General features: G+C 37.8%; 1 protein-coding gene across 13 annotated transcripts in view; it reads right to left on the reverse strand.

Annotated features, from left to right (window-relative positions):
- NCALD (neurocalcin delta) overlaps nucleotides 1–21,601 on the reverse strand; it is a 446,704-nt gene that overhangs the window by 70,276 nt on the left and 354,827 nt on the right. For 2 of the 13 annotated variants that reach the window (XM_070481421.1, XM_070481424.1), the window contains exon 4: nucleotides 12,542–12,676. The exons of 9 other annotated variants lie outside the window; for them this stretch is intronic. The gene's annotated coding sequence lies outside the window, so the exon portion shown is untranslated. Of the gene's footprint in view, nucleotides 1–9,854; nucleotides 9,910–10,586; nucleotides 10,782–12,541; nucleotides 12,677–21,601 lie in introns of those variants that run through there. 2 more of the 13 variants (XM_014829214.3, XM_014829293.3) reach the window with 2 other exon arrangements.

Consider the following 21,601-nt stretch of genomic DNA (forward strand, 5'->3'; position numbering starts at 1 on the left):
TCATGAACATATATTGATTCTATACTTAAATTACTTAAAATAAGTATTAATAGAAGACTAATATAAGATTATTTGAAGTTATTACTGGGATCAGAAAGTCTCAAGTTCAATGGCTTTCTTTTTGACAAGCAAGGTGGTGAGCTGAGTGATTATATAAAAACTGTACTGATGCACCCTTATGTTCATTGCAGCATTATTTACAATAGCCAAGATGTGGAAGCAACCTAAAGTGCCCATCAACTGATGATTGGATAAAGAAGATATGGTATATATATACAATGGAATACTACTCAGCCATAAAAAAGAATAAAATCGTCCCATTCACAACAACATGGATGGACCTTGAGGGAATTATGTTAAGTGAAATAAGCCAGATAGAGAAAGACAATCTCTGTATGACTCCACTCACATGTGGAAGTTAAACATGTAGACAAAGAGAACAGATTAGTGGCCACCAGGGGAAGGGGGGTGGGGGTGGGCACAAAGGGTGAAGTGGTGCACCTACAACATGACTGACAAACAATAATTACAACTGAAATTTCACAAGGTTGTAAACTATCATCATCTCAATAAATTTTTTTTAAAAATTGTACTGAATATGGTTTAAGTAGGTGGTTTGGAATACGTTTCAACTCATCATCTCTGTTGTATGTCTGAAGTCTCTGTATCATAGAACCCTGTGTAAACTTTGTCCACTTGTGTAAACCTGAGAAACTTCCAATTATTTCAGGACTTTTAACAGGGACTTTATTAATTAAAGAGCTTATGCAAGAGAAAGAGGAACTTTAGGTTTATTTTAAACTTCCTTAAAATGTCCCTGTTTAAAGAAAGTAAAATGGTTGTTGCCAGGGCCTGAAGGGGAGGGGAGAATGGGAGTTAGTGTTCAAGGGTATAGCATTTCAGTCTGGGAAGATGAAGAAGTTCAGGAGATGGGTGGTGGGGATGGCTGCACCACAATGTGAATTTACTTAATGCCACTGAATTGTACATTTAAAAATGGTTAATTTTAGTTAGATATTTTTTTTACCACAATAAGAAAGTTCATTTCTTAAATCTACATGATTTAATATGATTTCAGTGGGACATTTTCTTTTTTCACAGTATCTCAAAGTATCTTTTTGTCACCCTGCAGCATAATTTAGTTTTGTGCCTTTTACAAGACACTTCGTGACTTTAACAAAGTAATCTTCCTGGTGAGGATGGTGATGGAGCGGTTAATGGCCTCTTGGTCAGTTCTTAGCATTAATCCCTAGGCTGTTTTGAGGGCCAGAGGACGAAGAGAGTTCTTTTCCAAAGAGCAATTGATTGGGCTTTTAAAGTTGGAAGTTGACCAACATTTTTGGAGGTGAGCACAGCAGATTTTAAGACAGTTACTTTTACAAAGTGGAAGTTGGACCAGAGGTTGCATCTTTGTTAAATAGCTTCTATTTTGTGAAAATATCTTCTGGATATACTAGAAAAATAATTTCATGAAAACTGCAACTTTCACTTAAATTTCTGTCCAAACTCTCTATAAAGAAAACTCTGAAGAGTTTGCTTTAACTGCCCCCAGCAGTTGGCCTTGTAAAAGCACTCAGGGCTCCCCAAGGGTACTGTGCCCATTCACTCCTGAATGGCAGAAGGCAGCAAGGACCATCAATGTGGGCAATGACCTCAGGAAAGAGAAATCGATTTCTAAACATGCCAATTGCCAGCAGCTTTGTTGGTGATGTTCTATAAGCATAAAGCACACATTTTACTCTCCATCAGAGACTCAGATAACTGACTCTCTGTCCTCAACTGGCTTAAAAATCTTTATGTGGTTGGAGGTTAAAAAACTATCTCGCAGATTCAATTCCTGTGATGTCTTGGACATTAGGGACAGAACCAACTTACATGCTGCCATGGTAAAGTTATCATCAATATCAATGCGTGAACTTAGACTTCACCACAATGATTAACAAATGGTTAGGTACACGGGGATTTATTTTCTTTTATTTTTTATACTGTACATATATATTATACACAGTTTCGCATGTACAATTTACAATGTTTCCCTGAGAATGGGATGTTCTGATTAAGAATATTCTGATAGTTGCCAAACACATATATTGATGATCAGTTGTCAAAGACTTCAGATATCATGAAATGTACTTACAACTCACAACTAAAACTTCCCTGACATAATTTAATCTTTCATTGATGACTCAATCAAAAGATTTATCAGAGCAATGGTGCAATGTCCCAGGGGGTTCATTATGAATATCAATTATCATTATAGTATAGTTCCATAAAAAATGTTATGAAGGCTTGAATTTTTCAGTTGGTTTGGGTTTTATGTGAATATAACTTTGCTAAATAACAGATTATTTTTTTAAAACTATGAGGTTACACAGCTCTCCCCACAGGTATCACCCGGCTAAAGCTAAAGCCCCTCACACAGTATTGAGGACAAAACAGAATTCACATTTCTTTAAATTTAAAAAGTTACAACTTTTCTATGGGAAAAATTGAGGAAAAGGAAACACTTAGCACATATTCAGTATTTTAAAATACGTTGTTTAAAGCAAAAAGAAACAGGATTATTAAAATATTATAACACCATTTGACACATACATCACTTACCTGCTCCTGAACTTTCACTGGCGTCCTGCTGTCTATCAGATCAAATCGAACTTATCTCAAATTGATAAAGTCTAGATCCTCTACAGTCTTACCTTACGGATTGCGTGTTTTTTCTTTTCCCAATCGTTTTCTCAATCTCAGATGGGTGTCTATTTCTGTTGCCAGGATGTACTCATGGTGTCTCTTGCTCATGGACAATCCTTTCACTTCTATTGATCATGACAAATATTCTCCATCCTTTAAGGCCCAACTCAAAGCTCACTTCCTCTCTGAAGTCATCTCAATGCCACATGTCTTTTTATAGTTAATCTATTCATTAATCACTTAGCAGAGATTTAATGAGTAAATATTATGTCTCCAGCACTACTCTAGGCGCTATGACAGATTGTAACCAACGTGGAAGACACAGCTCTGCACCTCAGTTGCATATGCTGTCCAGCCTCCACAACTGGACTGTAACCTTTTCAAAGACTGGCTGGTCTTATATTACCCTTGTAGTATCCTACTTAGCTGGAACATCTGGGATAAGATGGGACATATGCTGGTCATTGAAAGGTCTGGGTGATTGGACCACATCTGCCTGATGTTGATGGTAAGCAAATGAGAGACAACTGGAGGAAACGTACTAGTCCTTGGACACAAAAGAAATCTTTTCATAGTTGCTCAACAACGGGGCCCACAATATGGAGTTAATAAACGTTGAACGAATTTGTGAATGAGTGAACAAACCAATTAGCCTTTTAAAGGGAAGGTGGGAAGACCATCATGTTAGACTGACTTTACACAATTAAGTCAGGGGTATTGATTTCTTCACAGCGAAAGAGAAAGAGATGCCTCTTTGAGTGTGGACACAAGGACCACATTTCTGAGTGTCCTAAGTGCTAGTTTTGACCAACACACAGAGGCCCAAGCCAGTGGGACAGCTGCCATTTTGGCAGCTTTGTCAAGAGGAAAAAGACTTTGCTGAATGAGCTAAATCTTACCTGGCCAAGAGGAATTCCCTAGCTTTACTATAAACCATTAGAGCAGAAAAATAGGCTTAGAAGCATTGGAAATGGGCCAAAAGAGAATGTCAATGAGACAGCAGGGTCTAAGAATAGAAAACCAGGCAGCAGATTAGACAGAGTAGATGTGAGAGAGGGAACAACAGCAGATAAGGAAGACTAAACAGTGACCAAGGGAAAATGACACAAATATTGCCGTCTACATTAACCCTCCTGCAGGGAGGGTTCCAGTCAGCAGGAGGCAACGAGGGAGATTTTACTAAGGCATATGGTCCAGTCTCAGTGTATCCCAAATCTTCTCCTAGAACCAGCAACAGCATTAATATGTAGGACACTGTTCTAAATTTACAAACAGGATATGTATCTAAAACCCACTTGTAATTTGATTGGTTGAAAATATATTTTCCTCCAGAAATTATTATTTATTTTGGGGGGGAAGGGGGAGGAAGATTGTCCCTGAGCTAACATCTATGCCAGTCTTCCTCTATTTTGTATGTGGGACACCACCACAGCATGGCTTGATGAACAGTGTGTAGTTCTGTGCCAGGGATCTGGACCCACGAACCCCAGGCTGCTGAAGCAGAGTGCACAAACTTAACCACTACACCACTAGGCTGGCAGAAATTATTTTAATTAGGTTAGACATTTATGCCAAATCACAAAAACCTATTTAATCTATATGAATGTAAGGTTTAGCCCTCCATACAGGTATTTCAATCATCTCTACTTACAAATATGTTCCAATTACTCTGGTTGCCTAAGAAATTACTCCAAAACATGGGATTAAAACAACAACGTTTATTTTGTTCACGGATCTGCAATTTACGGCACGGCTTGGCAGGGATAGCTCATATCTGTCCACTTTGCCTCAGGAGAGGTAAGGGGGACCCGATGGCTGGGGCCTGGACTCCTCTGAAGGCTTGCCCACTCACGTGTGTGGTTGATGCTGGCTGTTGCTGAGACCTCAGCTGGGTGTGTTGGCTGAAACACCTACATTTGGCCTCTCTATATGGTCTGGGCTTCCTCACAACATGGTGGTTGATTTCTAAGGTCAAATGTCATGCATAAGAGAAACAACGAATAGCCAAGAGAAAAGAAATTGTATTCTTTTCATGATCCAGCCTTGGAAGTCACCTAGCATTGTTTCCACTGTGCTCTATCATTTGGACCAATCACAAGCCCATGCAGATTTAAGGAGAGGGCAATAGACTCTACCTCTTGATGGAGATGGCAAGATTCTAGAAGAGCATGTGGGAGTGGATATAATTATATGGCCATTTTTGGAGAGTATAGTCTGCTGCACCATATAACATTACTTTTAGGGAAAATGCAATATATTCCAGCTTGAAAGGCAATATAACATAGTGAAAAAAGAGCCAAATACCTAGAGCTCCATTACATACTTGTGTGACACTGGGCAATTTGCTTAAGTTCTCTGTGTCTCAGTTTCTTCATTTATAAAACTGGGGTGTTGTGAAAAAAAGTAGTTATTTTGAAAAGAGCTTAGAAGACTATCTGGCTCCCTGAGTGTTAGCTATTGTCATAACACCAGGGACATACCTCTTCCAACTTTGGCAGTGGTACTTCCTGGTTCCTGGGGGGATGGTGGAGGAGGCAGCCCTACCAGAGGTAGAAAATTAAGGATAACAGTTCACATTATTGAGTACCTAATATCTGTCAGTTACTATGCCGTGCAAGTTGACTTAAAAATCCATAAGGTAGAGACTAATATTATCCAGGTAAGAAAACTATGACTTAGGTAACTTGCCCAAAGTGACAGCTGCAAGTAGTAGAGATGGGATGTGCTCTCAGACCAGTATAACTAGATAGAAGGAGCCTTAATTCCTGGATAACTGTGTGGAGCAGAACCTTCTCCCAAACCTGATTTGTGGGTGAGTGAAAAATGAGCAGTATTGTATTAGCCATTGGGATTTGGCGCTGTTCATTACATCAGTGAGCCTGGCTTGACTGGGTCAGTACAGGGAAGATGGGAGACATATACTTGAGCACCACTAACTTAAAGAATCCTTTCATAAAATAAAATGGCTCTCATTATTTGCATAAGACAGCATATTTGCATAAAAGAAAATCATTCTCTAGGTCAGTCCCTACCAGTCTCATTTTCTTCTGAACTAGAGGACAGATAGTCTTTGACACACTGGGAATAGGCCTGGGCATACTGATCTGGAATCCTTGACACTGATATGAACAGATTGCTCTCAAATAGACTGGCTGTTCACCAGCAGAAGAATTCCTCTTCTAAAGTTTGAATCTAATGGTCCCTAGGTTCTTTTCTTGTCTCTTTTCTTTGTTTGCTCTTTTCTTTTAGCGAGGATTCTCTTTTTGACTACACTGGCCAGGAAAGCTGCAAGGGGGAAACCTTGGCTGCTGATATACACAGGTCTCTAGGCAGGTTCCCTACATAGTTAGACTGTTAAGTTCCAAGATGGCAGTGACTTGCCCGTCTTGTTCCCCACAACATCCCTAGCGTTTAGCCTAATGCCTGGCACACAGTAGGTGCTCAAAACTTGTTGAATGCATGAAAGACTGAATGTTTGAATAAAAGCTCAAGCAAACAAAAGTCAGAAGTCCATAAAATAACTTGGGTTCTTTATGCCAGTGGCTTATATCACTCAAGGACCACACGAGGTAGGGACCCAAAATGCCTACTCTAATACTGCGGATGCAGTAGCAAGTTAACAAGTGCATGCTGATGGAGTGATGCCACCTTATGCTGCACCTGATCCATGGTAAGATGAGGAAAGGTGCAGGACGGGATAACCTTTATGGTATGTTATTTTTTATTTTATCTCCAAGGATGTTGTAAATATGGTCGTCACAAAATTGGTTGTGGTTTTAGTTGTATGAATCACATGAAAGTCTGTGGGAGTCAGCTGAGCAGCCATCCAAAGAATATAATACTCTTCTCAACATTTACCTCTGATGGAGAGGGTTTAAATTCATAAAAGTAAAGAAAATCTAGAAAAATCCTTTTAAAAATTCATCCTTGGCATAAAAGCAATATGCAACCTTTGGGTTTCCTGCAGTCATTGGGAAAGAATTCAGAAACTATGGACAATCCTCCCCCTAGGACAAGCAGCAGCTGGAGTATCTTTCAGACTAGAGATTTATTTCCTGCAAATCAAATGCAGAACTTTAATGTTAGCAGAATATACTATGTTTTACACTAGTGTAAATTTTAAAGGGATGCTGTGTCTGTAATTAAAGGCATTTATAGAAATATGTCCAAAAAAACTACAGTTCACTGCAGAGATAAAAAGAACAGACTGGTTCCAGTGGAGAACTGGAACGTAGCTCCAGTGAATTTAAATATTTATCATATAATTTTTATATCAAAGTCTTAATAAGCACTAACTTTTATGGCATCACTTCTAGAAACAATAAAAAATACTATATTTTGGAATGCTATTTCTAGTTGTATTTCCATCACGGGGCACTATTCAAATAACAGTTGATTTCATGAAAAATATGGCACTTTCCTTTCTGAACTTAAAATTTCAAACACCTTTCATCAAAGAAGCCAACAGTACAGCCTGAAGTCAGAGATTTTAGACTTTTCCCAACTTTCTTTATCAAGTTGCCTCAGTCAGTCACAGCCCCTAAAGCAGGTGTCCTTTTCTAGGCCAAAGAATAAGAAATGTTTGAGAAAATCCTTTTATAATTCCCCCGAGAATACACGAAGAAAAATTGCTAAGCTTCCATTTCAAATGTTAGGGATTTGGATTAAGTTTAAACAACAGCTTGTGCAAAATGTCATAGCTGAGATTCTCTTATGCTGAGATGGTAGGTGCTGATGTAACAGAAAGGACGGCTTTGGACATTCTAAACACAGGGCTGGAACGGCAACGATGCATGACGTCAGCCAAGTAACTGCAAAGTTACCTAGTTGGTTGGAGAGGAAAATTAGGCAATATCTTCTACAAATTCAAAGTGACATGAAGAGTGAGACAATTACTTACATACTCACACTAAACAATAATATTAATATTGTTCTTGAACACGAAATAAGTCAAATAAGACTCTGAGTTCCAATTAATTGCGAAGTGTCTCCATTCCCCGCTTCATTTTGAATGTGTGCCATCCTGGGACCTCTGGCAGATAAATTTGCAGGCTCCACCCTGAGTAACTGGAATTAACATCACAATGATCACTTCACACACGTGTGTGCTTTACATTAAACTGGAAAGTTACTTAAGTTCTCTAATGCTCGTTTCAAATGTTGTACACAAAGTACCATATTCTAGAGCATTCCTTCAGCTACAATCTCATACAACATCCTGCATTCTTTATCTAAGTACTACTTGCTTATTTCTCTGAGCGGATACAGGTCCCTTTGTAAATAGCTATAGCCTTACTTCTATGGTCCATGGTTTTAACTTGCAGAACCTGCATAACACTATGGGGTTTTTTTTAACTCCTATATAATCAGGTAAGAATTTCTCAGTCCAGGTAACATAAGCCTGCTGATGCGTTTCAAGGAGGAAGATAAAAGAAAGTCACAGTTTGGTAGTTATATGTCTATATCATCCCTTTCCACACAGAAGTTAGAGAATGCTGTGAAATTCACACATTCAGAGAATAAAATCAGATGTGGTGGAGATGAATGTGGAAATGCTGGCGTGGATTTTGTCCAATTATGGTAGTTATATCTGCTGCTAGTTCATAGTCTTTAATAATGAATTATTAACAAAGCACATATCATAATTTTTTAAAATTTAGTTAATGTATTTCAGTTAAGGTGGTTTCCTTTGTAATCCTGCATACTTTATCTTATGCATTTAAAAACATCATTCTGAGAAAAGTCTATAGGCTTCACCAGGATGTCAAAGAAGTCCATGGCACCAAAAATGTTAAAAAATTCCAGAAACTATACACAAATCATTTAATAATGCAAGATCTGGGTTTCTAGAGTAAATCATTCCTTGCTAGCATCTGTTGAAGCTGAAACAAGCTTGACCTTGAAATTAACACAATCTCATTGCTGTAAATAAATGACTCTGATGAAAGTCATTTTTTTTCTTATTTTACCATAAGAAAAGACCTGTAGATTCTAGAGCATCTCTGCTATCATAGAATAGTTGTTTTCTTCTAATGGTAAACTTTATCATTCATATTTTGCCATCAACAATGAATTGTTCTCTTATATTTCTGAAATTCAGTCTATTTTATAAAGGCATTGAATATAATCATTTCATAACATTTTAATTTAAAACATCATAGAGTATTAAGGAAATCTTTGCTACCTGGAAAAACCAGAATGATAATTCCTTATTTTCAGTAAAAGAAGTAAACATCAAACGTAGTGCTTTTAAATGACAGTGCTACTGTCTTATCCATGCTCATTTGAAATATTGCAAATCAATTAACATATTTCTAGTGGTGATAAGAATCTGGCCTCTTGAGTTATTATAAGATAAATTAAACGATGCGATGATGCCTCAGTAGATGTGTCTTGAGTGTAAGCACATTAGACTTTTTGGAAAATCATCCATGGAGACTCTGGTCAAAAATAGACACATCAGATGCCAGCAAGTTAAACGAATATTCACTCATTGAAAGCTATTGAGAAATTATTGATTTACCCACAATTATTCATTTATCACTGAAGCTAAATACTGTTCAAAATTCTCATCTCCAAGACTAAAATAAATGCAATCGGAATTCAGAAACTAACAAAGAACATAAAAAATAAAAATACATTTTTGTATTAAATAGAGATGTAATTCATGTACCATAAAATATATATTTTTCATATACATAGTTAAACCATTATTGTCTAATCATCAAAACAGGAGATCTATTACATGTGCTGCTCTAAAATTTGCCTTTTTTTCTTGTTAAATTTGTAAGATTTAGAAACCTGGTTATAAATCGAGGCTTTGACTAACTTCAGTACCAGAGGTTTTCTCCGAAATACAAGCTACAAAACAATCTAAGCTGTGTGTAATGATAGAAAATCCAACATGATTAAACTTGGGAAAGAAATGAACTGCAACAATGCAAATAAAAACTATTTGCATTGTATGGTGTTATAGGACTAAAGGGATGAAAGGTCTTATTAATCACGGTTATCAAATTATTCGTTCAAGATCTGGAGCAAATTTTTAGTGAATATTTATATCTGTGTTTGAATTAAAGTACAACTACCAATGATAATTTTGTTTTAGGGCTATTGTTTTCTTCTGTGGGTAATTATTTCAATTTTTAAATATAAAAACAGCTTACATGACTCCTTACTGAGGACCATCCAGTGCCCGTCTCTTCACAGCTGAATTTTCAGAGGAAGATACTGAAAATGTGCACTTTGCTTAACAACCAAAAAGCAACTGCCTGCACACACGTAAGAGGTTCCACCCAACTTCCTTGGCATCTTCCAGATTATTTTTCTCTAAACAGGAAGCAATTGACACTTTTCCCTGGTATTTTCAGAATACTCTATTTACAAGAAAAACCTCAACTTTTGTTTCAAAGTATAATGTTCTTTCCCTCTGTGCCTATTGTTGCTAATTATGAATGCTGCAAACAAGATAGAAACCAAATTCCAAACTATTCTAGGCTGTTTCAGAATAGGGTGACAATTGTAAAAAACAGCAAAGTTAGCAACATATTGCAAGACTATGCTGGAGTCTTTAAACCCAAAACAATACGGAAGAGAGGATTCCTGGAATTCAACGGGGACTGTTTGGCTCAAGCTGCAAAATCCGTATCTCTAAATAATGTCATGTTGGCAAGTGTTGAGCGAGAAAGGCGATTATATTTTAACCTACTTCACAGAACATTAATCCAAATCTAAGCAAATTCCAGAGACTCCGCACAAAATTAGCAACTAGAAGCTGCTTCACATTTTTCCCCTGGTACAATAATTGCTCATGAAGACAAACTTGTAGGAGGTAAGAGAGGGGAAAACCACAAGGATCTATCCAACAGTGAACTACTGTTATAAAGCAAACCAATTACCTCACACAGAAGAAGTGCAAGATTCAACAGCCCATGCTCTGCAGCCCCTGGGAAGCAGCAGCCGCCGCGGCGCAGTTCAGAGCAGCAGCAGCAGCAGCCGCAGCAGCAGCAGCGGCCAGCATCCACCAGATTCTCACAGGCCTTTGACTGTGCGGACTCAGCCACAGACTCTGCCTCCAGCTGACGTCAAAGTCCCTGTCACATGGCCAGATGAAAGCCAAGAGAGCATTGGTTGTCGTAGCAACCACAGAACAGCTCTGAAATTATTTCAATAGGTCATCTGTCACTGTGGTGTGTATCTGTGTGTGTGTGTGTGTCTGTACACACACACAGCCCCACAACCATCATGGACAGCTCCCTGACAACCTCTACTCCTGAAGTTGTGAGTCAAGAGTGCCTACAACTTTCCTCTTTAAGACTTTGGTGTCTGTTCTGAACAGTGACTTGCGGGAAAGTGCATACCACTTTCAAGTTCCCACTGGTCTCACTATGACCAGCATAAAGCATGTGTCTCTCTCTGTAGAACAGAAGGAAAGAAACTGTAAAATTCTGGGGGTGGTTTTCTGAGCTAATTAAATCTACTTGTAAGCAAATGGATAAAAACAGAAGCTCAAGGGGAGATGGAAGAAAAGATATTTTAAAAACTATGTAAGAATCCACCTCAATGTTCTGAGACCAAGCCAGTGATGGAAAGAAAAACAAGAAACATAGGGGCACTGACCCAGAGTCAGATGAGAGAGTCTAATGATCATGACATTGACTAGGATGGGGAAATTGAGTGAGACCAATTCAGAATTCCCGCATTGTAAAATGTCTACGCAAAAATGATAACCAAAAGAGTTTCAAAACAGTGCTACTTTAAAACAACCTTGTGAGTACATTTGAAATTCTTTTGGACCTTTGCTTTGGGGTCCACACAGTGCCAATCCTTGCCTCCTAAATGCTCTTGTCCACCCTCCTTTGGAGCTCAGCATGGAGTAAATGGGCTAGTGTCCTGCAAACGCAAAGTTCAGTGAAAGCTTAGAGCAGCAGAATAAAAGGATAGTCCTGCATGTTATCTAACTTCAGCTTCATCTCCTTTAGGACCACCCCAGCTTACTTCTAACTCCACACCTGTGCTTATTTCCTAGTTCATTATCCCTCTTAATTAACAGGAAACCAATTAAACAAAATGAAATGAAACCTGCAAGAAGGTACTCTGAAAAATACATTCAGCAAATGTATACTCATTCAAAAGGCAAAGATGGGGCTGGCCCAGTGGCGCAGTGGTTAAGTTCGCAAGTTCTGCTTCAGAGGCCCAGAGTTCACCAGTTTGGATCCCACGTGTGGACCTACACAGTGCTTGTCAAGCCATGCTGTGGCAGGCGTCCCACATATAATGTAGAGGAAGATGGGCACAGTTGTTAGCTCAGGGCCAGTCTTCCTCAGCAAAAAGAGGAAGATTGGCAGTAGATGTTAGCTCAGGGCTAATAGTCCTCAAAAAAAAAAAATTAAAGGGCAAAGAGGTTAAAAGGCAGGGGAGAAGAGATTCCTTTCAAAACCTAAGGACCTTTCTATGTGGGAGTTAGCAGGATTTCTATTCTGGCTTCTTTAAAAAAAAAAAAAAAAAAAAGGAGCAGCTCTGGGGCTCTACAAAATATAAGCGAAAGCCAAGCCAGCTGGGCAGATGACATTTGTGTCACTGTAAAAGAATGAAGTTTCTTCAGTCAGAGTCAGAAATTACTTCTAGAACAATAAGACTAATGTCCAAACTGTTTGGCCACAGAAGCCTGCTATTCCGTCTTCCTCTTCCTTTACCTCCGTCCCAGCCCCAACTGGGAGAAAAGATAAATTTCTATTTGAAAAGTTATTTTCCTGATGCTATTAGTCATAGCACTGCGAAAGTAAAATCAAAGTATAATGCTATAATGAACACCCTCCCTTTAATTTCAGATTGATGACAGCTGGGAATTTACCTGTTTGCACAAGGACAACTGGCTCATTGAATCCAATGTCTATCCCAGTGGGTCAGGATGTCTCACCAAGGGCAGATTTCAGCAACAACCACAATTCACAAATTTGTCATTTGTTCCAATTATAGTCCTGGTTTTCTGTTCAGAAAAGTAAAGAAGGGAATGGGAATAGAGGAGAAAAAGCACGTCCTTCTTGACTTCCAGGGTCCCACGTTCCCTGAGCCGCCTGCTTTATCATCTCTCGGACTCCAGATCCCTGGCTGCCTGGTCACCTCTTCCTCTGGGTGCAGCTTCAGCATCTAATAGAGTAAACCTGCAGTACCACACTTTGCCAATAGGTGATGTCCTCTGAAACAAGAAGTGCTTAGTTCCAAAATTCCTAAAATTCAGGGCTTTAATTAGCTTGATATTTAGCAAAAATTAACACCTTTCCATTTTGAATTTTCTGTCATTTTTAAGACTAAGTCTACTTTACTATATGCTGCCTTGGGCTTAAATTCATTATAAGTTAACATACAGTGGGCTGACCTTCAAAATGAGAAGTGGATGCTTGTAATCCTTTTCTCTATAGCAGGCTTGCAACCGCCATCGCTCATTTCCCTTTGCAAACTACGTAGGATTAGAGATTTCTCTTACAGCTAAGGAAGCTAACGTTCTCCTGGAGGGCTGAAACCATGATGATGATCTCTTTGGAGCTCAGGTTTCTACCAACTTGGCTAATTAACCCAAAGGTAGTTGAAAATATCACAGGACAGACACAAAAGGGCCTTCTCCAATCACAGCCCACCTCACTGAATAGAATATGTGTCATTTTATTTTTTAAATGACGACTCATTTCTTTAGGTGAAAATGATTCACTGAATGTACGAAGACCCATTCAAAAATAGCTCTGCACCACAGTTTTCACTTGCTGTATGAATGTCAAGGCTGCCTATTATTAGCTTGACCACTTTGCCGGAAATAACTGGTAAATGCCACTAAACAAGCTGTCTGACTTGGGTTCACAGATCTGAGTTAACAGGTGGTTTGGGCTATGAGTAGACAACTACAATCAGCCTTTTATTTGCTGTTTCTAAGCAGAGATGTTACTGTCTCCCCGTCTTAACACTAGTGGGAAGGTCGTGGACCTATTGTCTGGAGGCACTGGGTTCAAATCTCATCTGGGAAAGTGATTTAAGTGCTCCCAGCCTCAGTGCCTACATGCCTTAAGAGGATTATAAAGTTAATGTACCCTAAAATTTTGACGGCCTGCCAAAGGGTGGATGGCTCAATGTGCATGTCATTTCTTGTTTATCTGTCTGACTCTGATATGTCGACAAAAACCTTCAGGGAAAGGATGGAATCTCATTCATCTCTACAGCTCTATGATTAGCACACGGCCCAGAACATAATGAGCGCTCAATAAATATCAAGTGGCTCAACTACAGTCATGAGTCACTTAAAGACTGTGATATGTTCTGAGAAATTCATTGTTAGGTGATTTTGTTCTACAAACACAGAGTGTACTGAGGCAGAACAAAATTTGCCGCCTCAAAATGTATCTCTTTAATCTGAGGATGATTTTAGGCTGATTATGTTTAAGAGACAAAGGACTCAGAAAGTTTTTCTTGTTACCTCCCCTTAACTGCCTAAAAGAATTCAGATTAAAAAGATTTGTCTCAGGAAGGGAACTATCACCGTGGCATAACATGAACCAGGTGGTAGACAGGGAGGAACCTAGAAAAGCCTGTTTGTTGGGCTCCTGTCTGTGTTCTTCTGTTTCTGTGTGGCCAAACACTTGTTTTCCAAATGTTTCCTCCTTTTCACCCACCTGTGAATTACGTTCCTTTCCTTTGAAATCCCTGACTCTCCTCACCCCTAACATCTTCCTTTGTCTTTAGCTGAGAATGGTAATTAAGGTGATGGCTTCAGCCATTTTAGCAAGTTATTCAGTTTTCTTGGGTTTCTCCCATGTATGTATACACGTTACTAAACTTTTGTTTGTTCTTCTCCTGCTAATTTGTCTCACGTCAATGTAATTCTTAACCAGCCAGAAAAGCCTAGAAGGATAGAAGAAAATTTCTCCCCCCCCTACAGTACTTACACAAACCTAGATGGTATAGCCTCCTACACACTGAGGCAATGTGGTACTCATCTTATGGGGCCACCATCATATGTGTGGTCTCTCATTGAGTGAAATATTATTATGCAGTGCATGACTGTATTGAGAAATAAATACTGACCAATAGAAAGAAATTTTTCTATCTGCTAACAAAAAAGAGAGAGACTTCTCTTAACCCCCAAAAAAGGCAAAGGAAGGAAAAAGCAAAGCAAACATGTCAAGTTATCACAGAATTTTCTAGCAATGGATGGGTCCAAGTAAATTTACCAAGTCAATCAAACTTATCTCTACTAAATCATAACTGTTTATCCTAAGTGCACATAAGTTATATGCTGATGTATTTTATGGCTGTTGTTGTTGCTGTTGGATAATCTTTTACATTAACTGACGTTAACTGAGCACTCACTCTACGTGGAACATTGTTCTCAGTGCTGTAGATGTATTAAATCATTTACTATAATAAACCTATGAGGTAGGTACTGTTCTTTTCCACATTTCACAACTGAAGAAACTTAAGCATAGAGAGATAAAGTAACTTGCCAGCCTAGTACCTGGCAGAGCCAGGATCTACACCCAGGAAGTCTGGCTCCATAACTTTTCGGAAATAATTTACACCTGATATATTTTTAAAAAGAATTGAATTATTTATGTTTATTTTATACATGAGTATTGTTTGTATTTCTAATTTCTTATGAGGGGGAGAAGGCCAATTTATCTTTTCTGCATCTGAAAACTCTAATGATCTTAATCAATCTTTGGCTTAAGGAGTAATATGGCAAGAAAAATCTAATCAGGAAGATCTGAATCAAGGAAAACAAGCAAACTAAAATAGGGAAAATATCCTGAATAAAACTGCGCCCAAATTATTATAGTCTTAACTGAAGCAAATATTTGGATTGTACAGGCTTGGGTAACTTCTCTTTCCCACTATAATGGAGTTTTGTGTGTTCAAACCAATAATCTCACTGGGATAACAATAATAGCAGGATTTCTTTAAAAAGTGGTTGGAAGGCATCAATGAGTAGGAAAAGCAGCAAAAACTTTAAGTGCCAAGATCTCAGATAAAAGGAAAATATATTGATCTAAGTCCAACATTCTCCATATTATCTGCTGCTTTTCCCCTCCAGTTATTTGATGATTCTTAAGTGGTGTGGGGCTTTTGGCATTCTCAGAGACTGGAGAGACACGAATTGGGGTACAAATCTCCAAAAGCATCCAGGACTTTAGAGATTGAGATATTGGTTTTTTAAAAAAAGGAATCATAGAGAAGCGATCCTAACATTCTGAACTGTTTTCCCTTGAAGCATCTGCCGGTTCTTAAATGGTTTAAGACAAGAGAACAAGATGTAAAGCATAAAAATGCAGCAAAGAGGATAAAAACATAAAGGGAGAGTTTTGCAGTCTTGCAGTGCTGGGGAGGCAAAAATTGGAGTTCAGAATCCTCCAAGGAGTTGGAGCTGGTAAACACCCTAAGTTTTCAGGTCTCATAACTGAAAGCCTATGCCCTAGAAGTAACGGAAAACAAGCAATAAATGCACCCTCACAAAAAACACGACCCATTCTAGAACCATTACAATCTCTAATTGGATCAAGGTAATTTGCTCCTATTCTAACTACCTACCAGAAAAAATTAACCCTCTCTAAAGGAAGACAACATCATCCAGAGACTACCATTTTTCATATAACACCTTCAATTCTATCCAAAATCATTAATCATAACAGCATATAGATCTAACCAACCAAAATCCAAGAGGAAAAAATAGACAATAGAAATAAATCCATAGGCTATTCATCTTCTGTAGTTATCAGATAGGAACTTTAAAATAACTGTAATTGATATGTTCAAGGAAATAGATGGCAAGATGAAGAGTTCCACATGCAAAAAATGATATCTATAAAAAAGGTATATATTAAAATTGAAGAACTGAAAAATACAACAACCAAAATTAAGAACATAATAGGTGGGTTCAAAAGCAGAGAAGATACAGCCAAAAAGAAAATTAATGAAATAAAAGATAGATCAACAGTCAATATTTAGACTGAAGTATAAGAGGAAAAAAGAAAGGAAAATATAGAAAAGAATGTAAGAGACATCTGGGATATGTTGAAAAGGCTGACATGTGTGGCATTTGGGAAAAGAGAGAGAGAGGACAGAAGCAAGATTTGAAGAGAATTGGCCAAGAAATTTCCTAAACTTACAAAAGATACAAAACAACAGATTTAAGAAGCCCTATGTACCCCAAACAGGCTAACTACCAAGAAAATCACACATAGACACATCGTGACCAACCCACTGAAAACTAAAGACCTAGATAAAATCTTAAAAGCAGTGAGACAAAAAAGTCATATTAACTTTCAAGGAGCAACAAAAGATATTTTAGTAGTAAAACTCAACAGTAAAACAAATGATCCAATTGGAAAATTGGCAAAAGACAGGAGGAGACATTTCCCCAAATATGTACAGTTGACAAATAAGCATACAAAAAGATTTTCCAGCATCATTAGCCATTAGAGAAATGCAAGTTAATACCATAATGAGATATCAATACACACCTATCAAAATGACTAAAATAAAAAATAGTGACAACACCAAATGCTGACAGGGATGCAGAGAAACTGAATCACTCATACATTGCTGGTGGGTATGTAAATAGTACAGCCACTATGAAAAACAGTTTAGTAATTAAAAAAGAATTAAACATGCAACTACCATATGACTCAGCAACGGCACTCCTGGGTATTAAAGAGAAATGAAGACTTACGCTAACACAAAACTTGTATGCAGATGCATATATCAGCTCTCATTGCAATGGCCAATAATTGGAAACAACTCAGATGCTTTCAATGGGTAAATGAGCAAACAAACTTTAGTACATCCATACCATGAACACAGCTCAGTACTAAAATGGAACAAACTGTTGATGCACACAAAAATCTGCATGAACGTCGAGAGAATTTTGCTGAGTGAAAAAAACAGTCTTCAAAAGGTCACATACTGTATAATCCCATTTATATAACATTCTTGATATGACAAAATTATAGAAATAAAAAATAGGTCCGTGGTTGCCAGGGCTTAAGAGGGGTGTGGGGTGGGAGGGAAGTGTCTGTGGTGGTAAAAGAACAACATGGGGGATCCTTGTGGTGATGGAGCCATTCTGTATCTTGACTGTATCAATGTCCACATCCTGGTTGGGATATTATACTACAGTTTTGCAAAATGTTACCTTTGGGGAAAGCAGGTTAAGGGTACATGAGTTCTCTCTGCACTGTTTCTTACAACTGCACATGAACACATGAATCTACACTTATCTCAAAATAAAAGTTTAACTGAAAATTTTAAAAAGGAAGATGACATGGAACATTTTCAGTCAAAAAGCTGAGAGAATTTGTTCCTACAGAATTATATTAAATTTCTAAAGAGTTGTTTAGGCAAAAGAAAAATGATCCCATATGCAAACACAGAGATACAGAAAGGGCAAATACATAGATAAATCTAAATGAATATGGATTTTATAAAATGATAATGTCCTGTGGCATTTTAAATATGTGTAGATTCAAACTATAGGGCAACATTAGCACGAAAGGTAAGAGAAGATGGATAGAATTAAAATGTTCTAAGATTCTTGGATTGTGGTAAAAATACTAGTTAATAATAGTTTCTAATAAGGGAAGGGTACACAATATAATCTTTGTAGTATCCACAAAAAGAATAACAAAAGAACCTATAACTAATAGAGCAGGAAAATAATTTTTACAATTACTTGATTCCTGAAAGAAGTAAGAAAAGAGGAAGAAGGGAAAAAAATGATGGAATAAATAAGAAGGAATAGTAAGATTAAAGAGTTGATCTCAAACATGTCAGTATTACCATAATACATAAACTGATTAAATATTCTAATTAAAAGACAATAAACATCAGACTATATTAATGAGCAAATTCTCTTTATTGCATACAAGAGACACACTTTGAAAAAAAGGGTACAGAAAGGCTAAAAGTAAAATATGGAAAGCAATATACAAACTATCAAGTGCAAGCTGGTATAGCAGTATTGCTATCAAGAAATAGTACTTGACAGCAATATAAGCAAGAAGTACTACTAAGGATATAAAGGAACACTTCTCAATTCACTTTTCTAAATATGCATTCATCTAATAAAATAGCATCAAGATAAACAGAAAAATTCACAATCACAGTATTGATTTAAAGTACCTTTCTCAGTAACTTACAAAATAAGTAGAAAAAAGTAGAGATATAGAATATTTCAATGACAAAATGAACCAACCTGACTTAATTACCATATGAAGAATGATGATCTCAACAATTGTAAAACACACATTTTTTTCTCAGATGTATTTAACAATATTGACTACATACTGGGCCATAGGAATGTCGCAACACACTATAAATAATCAAAGTCACAGAGTATACCCTGTAAACAGTAGAACAAAGCTAGGAATCAATGTTAAAAAGACAAACAGAATATCCATAAATTGAAACTAAGCAGTACACTTCTAAATAATCCCCATGGATTAAAAAGATTTACATTGCAATTTAGAAATTTTTTGAACTGAACAACAAAAATATAATGTATCAAAACTTATATGCACCTAGAGCACTATTTAATGAAAATGTATATATATATTTAAAAAAACAAAATAAAACACTGAGATTCCACTTTTAGCATGGCACTTTGAGGAGCTCCATGGGCCTGATCCCCAGTGAAACAAGCATAACTGGTGAAAAATATTTTAAAATGTCATATAAAGTCTCTAAAAATGGTCCTTAGGGCATACAGCCAATGAAGAAATATTTATTCAAGAAAATATACTAAAATTTGATAAGAACATTGAGAATCTGTGGCACTTGAGTCATGACCTTCTTCTTCCCCAACCTCTTAGCTCACATGGAAGCTCCTCTTGGCTTTGATGGAAGCTCCATTCCGGGAAGGTGTGACCAATAAGACTGGGCTCCTTCTCCCCTCAGCTCTCAATTAAGGACTCTCACTGGAAAAGGCAAGCCATCAGCATTTTTTCAGTTCTAGTGTGACATTCCTGGTGAGTGTGGCCAAAGATTTGGGAGTTCCCTTCTTCCACCTAGCCCCCACTCATAAGGCAGAAGCTCTATTCCAGAACAATAGTTCAAAAATCCTGGGGCCCTTATTACCCTGGACCTAGCTCACTTGTAGGGCAGAGGTTCTATGCTAGAGGCAGTGTGAGAAGACCAGATGCTACTACCACTATTCAGCGCCCAGAGTAGTTACTCAGCTTTTTTTCCACAGAGAGAGGCAGTCCATAAGAAGAGAGAGCTCTGAAGATCTTCCTAAAGGAACTGACTTTGTTTGAAATAGAGTGTGGGGAAGTTTAAGTTTCAGGGTGCTCTTGAAATCAGTGAAGATTTTGGTGGTAAACAATTGAGAGGAGGCTGATACAAGAGCAAAGGCTAACCTGTAGACCAGCTAGTTTACCAGAGAGAACCAGGGAAAGAGACAGCTAAAAAGAGCTCTCCTGGGGTCAGAACAAACCTCAAAGATTGGACTCAAAAACTGCCCCTGATGAATTTAATTGGATCAGTCTGGTAGAGCAATTTATATCCCATGAGCATTCTAAGAAATACCAGAGCAATCAGCTAAAAATTAGTGGAGCTTAACAGCTGGGAGTGATACTAATTGTGGCAGATGGCATAAGAGAGGTCAGAGAAAGGGACAAAGATAGCCTGGCCAAAATTAGTCATCCCAGGGTGACCAGGTACAGTCACTGAAACAGTGGTAAGAATAGCACCCTTGTATTGTGCTTTATGGTTTATGTAGCACTTTCATGATTCTATTTCATTTGACCTGGAGTCAATAAAAACATGTAATTTTTTAAAAGGCTGAAAATCCATGATCTAAGTTTCTACCTCAAGTGGTTGAGAAAGAAGAGCAAAAACCAAAAAAGTAAAAGGAAAAAAATTATATAGAGAGCAGAAATTAATTAAATTCAAAACAGTGTACAACAGAGAAAATGAAAAAGCCAGAAGTTGGTTCTTTAAAGAAATTAATAGAATTAATAAACCCCTAGAAAAATGAGCAAGGAAAAGAAAAAGAGAGGTCTCAAATCACCAATGTCTGTAATAAAAAGGGGGACATCATTACAGATCCTACAGATGTTAAGAAATAATAGATTTCACAGGCTTCTAGGATAGAAGATTCTTTAGTGGTCACCCGTCCTATCTTCCTTCCAGTGGAGGAACTCTCTATACTATTCCTGAGAGGTAGTAAGCACCTGCTGGATATCTTCCAGTAATGGTGAGCTCTCCACTACAAAATGTCAGGTCATCCATTGTGGGAATGTTCCAACTGTTAGACAGTTCTTCCTTATGATGAGCCAAATGTCCTCTCCCTATCACTTTAATATCAGGCTCATATTTTGCTCATTGATACTACAAAAAGTAAATTGCATCCTTCTGTTCACATGATGGCCCTTTAGGGCTCTAAAGGAGTAGCTATTATGTCTATGGCAGTAGCTGCTAATTGTCCCCCAATACCCGTTTTCTCCTTCTTCCACAGAAATAGAATCTAGCTTGGAAATAGCTGCCCAGAATAAAGACATATTCCAGTCTCCTTTGTAGCTTTGTGATTAATGATAGGACAATTGGATGTAAATAAATATGTCATGTATAGCTTCTGGAATCTTCCTTAAAAACAAATGAGCAAACAAACTTGTCTGAGCCCTTTTCCCTTTTCTTCTTGATTCCCTTTTACCATCATATTGCTTGGGAGCATGGAGGTGTTGGCCACCACTGTGGACCATGAGGAAGTGGGCTATATACCCTAGAGATGGATGCTGGAGCTGTGAGCTGGAAGAAGCCTGGCTTCCTAAAGATTTCAAGGAGAAAACTGCCTTTCCAGTCCTACTTTGCTTCTATCCGAACTTTTTATGAGAGAGAGAGAGAGAGAGACAAAGTTCTAACTTACTTAAGGCAC

The sequence above is a fragment of the Equus asinus genome, chromosome 12 (genome assembly GCF_041296235.1).
Source record: "Equus asinus isolate D_3611 breed Donkey chromosome 12, EquAss-T2T_v2, whole genome shotgun sequence".
Taxonomy (NCBI): domain Eukaryota; kingdom Metazoa; phylum Chordata; class Mammalia; order Perissodactyla; family Equidae; genus Equus; species Equus asinus.